This window comes from Triticum aestivum, chromosome 6D (assembly GCF_018294505.1).
Source record: "Triticum aestivum cultivar Chinese Spring chromosome 6D, IWGSC CS RefSeq v2.1, whole genome shotgun sequence".
Lineage (NCBI taxonomy): Eukaryota > Viridiplantae > Streptophyta > Magnoliopsida > Poales > Poaceae > Triticum > Triticum aestivum.
The window spans coordinates 93,152,108-93,160,218 of record NC_057811.1 but is presented as its reverse complement, the minus strand read 5'-3'; positions in this window follow the sequence as shown (position 1 = coordinate 93,160,218).

Below are 8,111 nucleotides of genomic sequence, written 5' to 3'. Positions count from 1 at the left end.
TTCCCAAGGCACCCCAAGGTAAAATTCAAGGACAACCAAAAGCCTAAGCGAAGGCATCCCCTCTTTCGTCTTCGTCCATCGGTAACTTTACTTGAGGCTATATTTTTATTCACCACATGATATGTGTTTTGCTTGGAGCGTCTTGTATGATTTGACTCTTTGCTTTTTAGTTTACCATGATCATCCTTGTTGTACACACCTTTTGGAGAAACACACATGAATCGTAATTTATTAGAATACTCTATGTGCTTCACTTATATCTTTTTAGAGCACGGTGGTGGTTTTATTTTATAGAAATTATTGATCTCTCATTCTTCACTTATATTATTTTGAGAGTCTATTAAAACAGCATGGTAATTTTCTTTGGCTATAAAATTAGTCCTAATATGATGAGCATCCAAGATGGGTATAATAAAAACTATCATATAAAGTGCATCGAATGCTATGAGAAGTTTGATACTTGATGATTGTTTTCAGATATGAAGATGGTGATATTAGAGTCATGCTAGTTGAGTAGTTATGAATTTGAGAAATACTTGTTCTAATGTTTGTGATTCCCGTAGCATGTACGTATGGTGAACCGTTATGTGATGAAGTCGGAGCATGATTTATTTATTGATTGTCTTCCTTATGAGTGGCAGTCGGGGACGAGCGATGGTCTTTTCCTACCAATCTATCCCCCTAGGAGCATGCGCGTAGTACTTCGTTTCGATAACTAATAGATTTTTGCAATAAGTATGTGAGTTCTTTATGACTAATGTTGAGTCCATGGATTATACGCACTCTCACCCTTCCACCATTGCTAGCCTCTCCAATACCGCGCACCTTTTGCCGGTATCGTACACCCACCATATACCTTCCTCCAAAAAGCCACCATACCTACCTATTATGGCATTTCCATAGCCATTCCGAGATATATTGCCATGCAACTTACCACCGTTCCGTTTGTTATGACACGTTTCATCATTGTCATATTGCTTTGCATGATCATGTAGTTGACATTGTATTTGTGGCAAAGCCACCTTTATAATTCTTTCATACATGTCACTCTTGATTCATTGGATATCCTGGTACACCGCCGGAGGCATTCACATAGAGTCATATTTTGTTCTAAGTATGGAGTTGTAATTTTTGAGTTGTTAGTAAATAAAAGTGTGATGATCATCATTATTAGAGCATTGTCCCAAGTGAGGAAAGGATGATGGAGACTATGATTCCCCCACAAGCCGGGATGAGACTCCGAACAAAAAAAAGAGAAAAGAAAAAAAGAGGCCATAAAAAAGAGAAAAAGGCCCAAATAAAAAAAGAGATGAGAGAAAAAGAGAGAAGGGACAATGTTACTATCCTTTTACCACACTTGTGCTTCAAAGTAGCACCATGATCTTCATGATAGAGAGTCACCTATGTTGTCACTTTCATATAGTAGTGGGAATTTTACATTGTAGAACTTGGCTTGTATATTCCAATGATGGGCTTCCTCAAAATGCCCTAGGTCTTCGTGAGCAAGCGAGTTGGATGCACACCCACTTAGTTTCTTTTGTTGAGCTTTTATACACTTATAGCTCTAGTGCATCCGTTGCATTGCAATCCTTACTCACTCACATTGATATCTATTGATGGGCATCTCCATAGCCCGTTGATACGCCTAGTTGATGTGAGACTATCTTCTCCTTTTTGTCTTCTCCACAACCACCATTCTATTCCACATATAGTGCTATGTCCATGGCTCACGCTCATGTATTGCGTGAAGATTGAAAAAGTTTGAGAACATCAAAAGTATGACACAATTGCTTGGCTTGTCATCGGGGTTGTGCATGATTTAAATATTTTGTGTGATGAAGATAGAGCATAACCAGACTATATGATTTTGTAGGGATAAATTTCTTTGGCCATGTTATTTTGAGAAGACATGATTGCTTTGTTAGTATGCTTGAAGTATTATTATTTTTATGTCAATATTAAACTTTTGTCTTGAATCTTTCAGATCTGAACATTCATGCCACAATAAAGAAAATTACATTGAGAATTATGCTAGGTAGCATTCCACATCAAAAATTCTGTTTTTATCATTTACCTACTCGAGGACGAGCAGGAATTAAGCTTGGGGATGCTTGATACGTCTCCAACGTATCTATAATTTTTGATTGTTCCATGCTATTATATTATCTGTTTTGAGTGTTTAATGGGCTTTACTATGCACTTTTAAATTATTTTTGGGACTAACCTATTAAGCGAAGGCCCGGTGCAAATTGTTGTTTTTTTTTTGCCTATTTCAGTGTTTCGCGGAAAAGGAATATCAAACGGAGTCCAAACGGAATGAAACCTTCGGGAGAGTTATTTTTGGAACAAACGCAATCCGGGAGACTTGGAGTGGATGTCAAGGAACTAACGAGGCGGCCACGATGTAGGGAGGCCCGCCCAGGGAGGTAGGCGCGCCCCCACCCTCGTGGGCCCCTCGTGGCTCCACCGACCTACTTCTTTCACCTATATATACTCATATACCCCGAAAACATCCGAGAGCACGACGAAACCCTATTTCCACCGCTGCAACCTTCTGTACCCATGAGATCCCATCTTGGGGCCTTTTCCGGTGCTCCACTGGAGGGGGAATCGATCACGGAGGGCTTCTACATCAACACCATAGCCTCTCCGATGATGTGTGAGTAGTTTACCACAGACCTTCGGGTCCATAGTTATTAGCTAGATGGCTTCTTCTCTCTCTTTGGATCTCCATACAAAGTTATCCTCGGTTCTCTTGGAGATCTATTCGATGTAATTCTTTTTGCGGTGTGTTTGTCGAGATCCGATGAATTGTGGGTTTTTGATCAAGATTATCTATGAACAATATTTGATTCTTCTCTGAATTCTTTTATGCATGATTTAAATATCTTTGCAAGTATCTTCAAATTATCAGTTTGGTTTGGCCTACTAGATTGATCTTTCTTGCAATGGGAGAAGTGCTTAGCTTTGGGATCAATCTTGTGGTGTCCTTTCCTAGTGACAGCAGGGGCAGCAAGGCACGTATTGTATTGTTGCCATCGAGGATAAAAGGATGGGGTTTATATCATATTGCTTGAGTTTATCCCTCTACATCATGTCATCTTGCTTAATGCGTTACTCTGTTCTTATGAACTTAATACTCTAGATGCATGCTGGATAGCGGTCGATGTGTGGAGTAATAGTAGTAGATGCAGAATCATTTCGGTCTACTTGTCATGGACATGATGCCTATATACATGATCATGCCTAGATATTCTCATAACTATGCGCTTTTCTATCAATTGCTCGACAGTAATTTGTTCACCCACCGTAAATTATGCTATCTTGAGAGAAGCCACTAGTGAGACCTATGGCCCCCGGGTCTATCTTCCATCATATTATTCTCCCGCCAACGTGCTATTTCTGTCGCCGTTTATTTTGCAATCTTTACTTTTCAATCTATACAACAAAAATCCCAAAAATATTTATCTTATTATCTTTATCAGATCTCACTTTTGCAAGTGGCCGTGAAGGGATTGACAACCCCTTTATCGCGTTGGTTGCAAGGTTCTTGATTGTTTGTGCAGGTACGATGGACTTGTGTGTAGTATCCTACTAGATTGATACCTTGGTTCTCAAAAACAGAGGGAAATACTTACGCTACTTTGCTGCATCACCCTTTCCTCTTCAAGGGAAAACCAACGCATGCTCAACAGGTAGCGTCCAACTCGGGTGCCCCCAGTCTGCCTCTTTGCTCTATAAATACCCCAATATTCCAGAAACCCTAGGGGAGTTGACGAAATATTCATCCAGCCGCCGCAGAGTCCAGAACCACCAGATCCAATCTAGACACCATCTCGGATGGGGTTCACCACCTCCATTGGTGCCTCTCCGATGATGCGTGAGTAATTCTTTGTAGACCTTCGGGTCCGTAGTTGGTAGCTAGATGGCTTCCTCTCTCTTGCTGAATTCTAAATACAATGGTCTCTTGGAAATCCATATGATGTAACTCTTTTGCGGTGTGTTTGTTGGGATCTGATGAACTTCGAGTTTATGATCAGTTATATCTTTTTATATCCATGAAATTTATTTGAGTTTCTTTGATCTCTTATATGCATGATCTCTTATAGCCTCGTATTTCTTCTCTGATATTTGGGTTTTGTTTGGCCAAATTGATCTTTTTATCTTGCAATGGGAAGAGGTGCTTTGTAGTGGGTTCGATCTTACGGTGCTTGATCCAAGTGACAGAAAGGGAAACGACACGTATGTATCATTGCTACTAAGGATAAAACGATGGGGTCTATCTCTACATAGATAGATCTTGTCTACATGATGTCATCGTTCTTATTGCATTACTCCGTTTCTCCATGAACTTAATACTAGATGCATGCTGGATAGTGGTCGATGTGTGGAGTAATAATAGTAGATGCATGCAGGAGTCGGTCTACTAATCTTGGACGTGATGCCTATATAATGATCATTGCCTGGATATCGTCATAATTATTTGAAGTTCTATCAATTGCCCAACAGTAATTTGTTTACCCATCGTTTGCTATTTTTATCGAGAGAAGCCACTAGTGAAACCTACGGCCCCGGGTCTTCTTTCTCATATATTTGCCTTTGCGATCTACTTTTTCCTTGCTTTTATTTTCAGATCTATTAAACCAAAAATACAAAAATACTTTGCTGCACTTTATTTTATTTACAATCTATTTATTCAATCTATTACAACTTTCTCCCGTCAATACGGTATTTCTGGCGCCGTTACCCGAAAGGGATTGACAACCCCTTTAACACGTCGGGTTGTGAGGTGTTGTTATTTGTGTGCAGGGGCTGTTTACGTTGTGTTGCTTGGTTCTCCTACTGGTTCAATAACCTTGGTTTCATATCTAAGGGAAATACCTACCGCCGCTATGCTGCATCATCCCTTCCTCTTTGGGGAAATACCGACGTAGCTTCAAGCGACATCAGCCGCCAAGATGGGGTTGCTGGTCAATAATGCTTTAATATCCTCCAATGCTGTTGCTGCCTCGCTAGTCCATTCGAAGTTGTTGGTCTGTTTAAGCAGCTTGTAGAGTGGTAATGCCTTTTCACCAAGGCATGAAATAAAGCGGCTCAAGGCTGCCACGCAACCGGACAATTTTTGGACGTGTTTTAGTTCGGTAGGAACTGCTAATTGGGACAGGGCTCGAATTTTGGCCGGATTGGCCTCTATTCCTCTATGGGAGACAATAAATCCGAGCAGCTTGCCCGCAGGTACTCCGAATACACATTTGTCCGGATTGAGACGTATATCATAAGTCCGCAAACGGACGAAGGTTTGGCGGAGGTCGTCCACTAGATGACTGACATTTTTGGTTTTAATGACCACGTCATCCACATATGCCTCGACTGTTTTGCCAATTTGCTTTTCCAGACATGTTTGATCATGCAGTGGTAATTAGCACCCGCGTTTTTAATCTGAAGGACATTGTGTTGAAGCAGAATGGCCCATAGGGGTAATGAAGGTTGTGGCCGCCTGGTCGGACTCCTTCATTTTAATCTGATGGTATCCGAAGTAGGCATCGAGGAAACACAGTGAATCGTGTCGAGCGGTGGCGTCGATGATCTGGTCTATGTGGGGCAAGGGGAAATGATCCTTGGGGCAGGCTTTATTTAGGTATTTGAAATCGATGCACAACCGCCATGATTTGTCCTTCTTAGGTACCATGACCAGATTAGCCAGTCACTCAGGATGTTTGATGTCTCGGATGAATCCGGCCTTGAGCAATTTCGCTAGTTCCTCACCCATAGCCTGACGCTTTGGTTCGGAAAATCGACGAGCGCCTGTTTGATTGGCTTAAAGCCTTTAATTATATTCAGGGTGTGGTCAGCTAGTTTTCATGTAATCCCAGGCATATCCGAAGGGTGCCAGGCAAAGATGTCCCAACTTTCACGCAAAAATTTGTGCAATGCCTCATTGACCGCGGATCTAGCTGAGCTCCAATGGATGTTGTCTTGTCGGGGTCCGTCGGATGCACTTAATTTGACGATTTTGTGTGCTCGCTTAAAAGATGTGGATTTGGGTCTTTTGTCGAGGATTACGTTGTCCTTATCCACCGTTGAACAGAGCGCGGTTAATTCCTCAGCGGCGAGGGCCTCGAATAGCGCTTTGAGGGCGAACGATGCTGTTTTGTTCTCGGCCCAAAAAGCTCTGTCCGGATCACTTGTTGCTGTGATGACGCCATTAGGCCCGGGCATCTTGAGTTTCATATACTCGTAATGTGGTATAGCATGGAATCGTGCGAATGCATCATGCCCCAATAAGGTGTGGTAACCACTGCGGAAGGGCACAATGTGGAAGAGTAATTCCATGGATCGGTATTTCTTGGGAGTTCTGAATACTACATCTAGAGTGACGTGGCCAGTGCACCGTGCTTCTTTTCCAGTGACGATCCCTCGAAAGCTGGTGTGACTTTGTTCGATGCGAGTTCTATTGAACTACATTTTGTCCAAGGTATCCTCCTAAGTGAGGTTTAACCCGCCGCCGCCGTCCATTAACACCATATGGAGCTAGAATTCATGTACTATGGGATCATGGACAAGTGCAGCAGGTGCCCGGATAGGGTGGTTTTCGGCTGATCTTCTTCGTCAAAGGTGATGGGTATGTCTATCGAGGATTCTGCCGCTGCCACATGGTGAACTTGACCGAGATCTCGAAGGGCTCTTTTCCTCTGATTCTTTGAGGCATACGTCTTGTATATCGTTAGGATCTCGGCGTCGTCATCCAAGGGCATTGCTGAACATCTATTTAGGTGTGAGCCTCCGAGGAAGGCTTCTCCGCTCTTGGTAACTTGCCTGACCACCCAACAAGCTCGAAGGTTGTGGATTGGGTTTGCATTGAGCAGGACAGAGTGTATAGGGCATGAGACGCTTCAATTCCATCCGCGATCAAGTCAAGGAGGGAGACATAGAGATTTGCAAGATACATACGGATCTGAATGTTGCAGACCCATTGTCTAAGCCTCTCTCAAGAGCAAAACATGATCAGCACCAAGACTCCATGGGTGTTAGAATCATTACTGTGTAATCTAGATTATTGACTCTAGTGCAAGTGGGAGACTGAAGGAAATATGCCCTAGAGGCAATAATAAAGTTTTTATTTATATTTCCTTCTATCATGACAAATGTTTATTATTCATGCTAGAACAGTATTAACCAGAAACTTAGTACATGTGTGAATACATAGACAAACAGAGTGTCACTAGTATGCCTATACTTGACTAGCTCATTGAATCAAAGATGGTTAAGTTTCCTAGCTATAGACATGAGTTGTCATTTGATTAACGGGATCACATCATTAGAGAATGATGTGATTGAATTGATCCATCCGTTAGCTTAGCATGATGATCGTTTAGTTTGTTGCTATTGCTTTCTTCATGACTTAAACATGTTCCTATGACTATGAGATTATGCAACTCCCGAATACCAAAGGAACACTTTGTGTGCTATCAAACGTCACAACGTAACTGGGTGATTATAAATATGCTCTATAGGTGTCTCCAATGGTGTTTGTTGAGTTGGCATAGATCGAGATTAGGATTTCTCACTCTGATTGTCGGAGCGGTATCTCTGGGCCCTCTCGGTAATGCACATCACTATAAGCCTTGCAAGCAATGTGACTAATGAGTTAGTTGCGGGATGATGCATTACAGAATGAGTAAAGAGACTTGCCGGTAACGAGATTGAACTAGGTATTGAGATACCGACGATCGAATCTCGGGCAAGTAACATAACGATGACAAAGGGAACAACGTATGTTGTTATGCGGTTTGACCGATAAAGATCTTCATAGAATATATAGGAACCAATATGAGCATCCAGGTTCCGCTATTGGTTATTGACCGGAGACGAGTCTCGGTCATGTCTACATAGTTCTCGAACCGTAGGGTCCGCACGCTTAACATTCGGTGGCGATCGATATTATGAGTTTATGTGTTTTGATGTACCGAAGGTTGTTCGGAGTCCCGGATGAGGTCACGGACATGACGAGGAGTCTCAAAATGGTCGAGACATAAAGATCGATATATTGGAATGCTATGTTTGGACATCATAAGGGTTCCGGGTGAGTTCGGGCATTTACTGGAGTACCC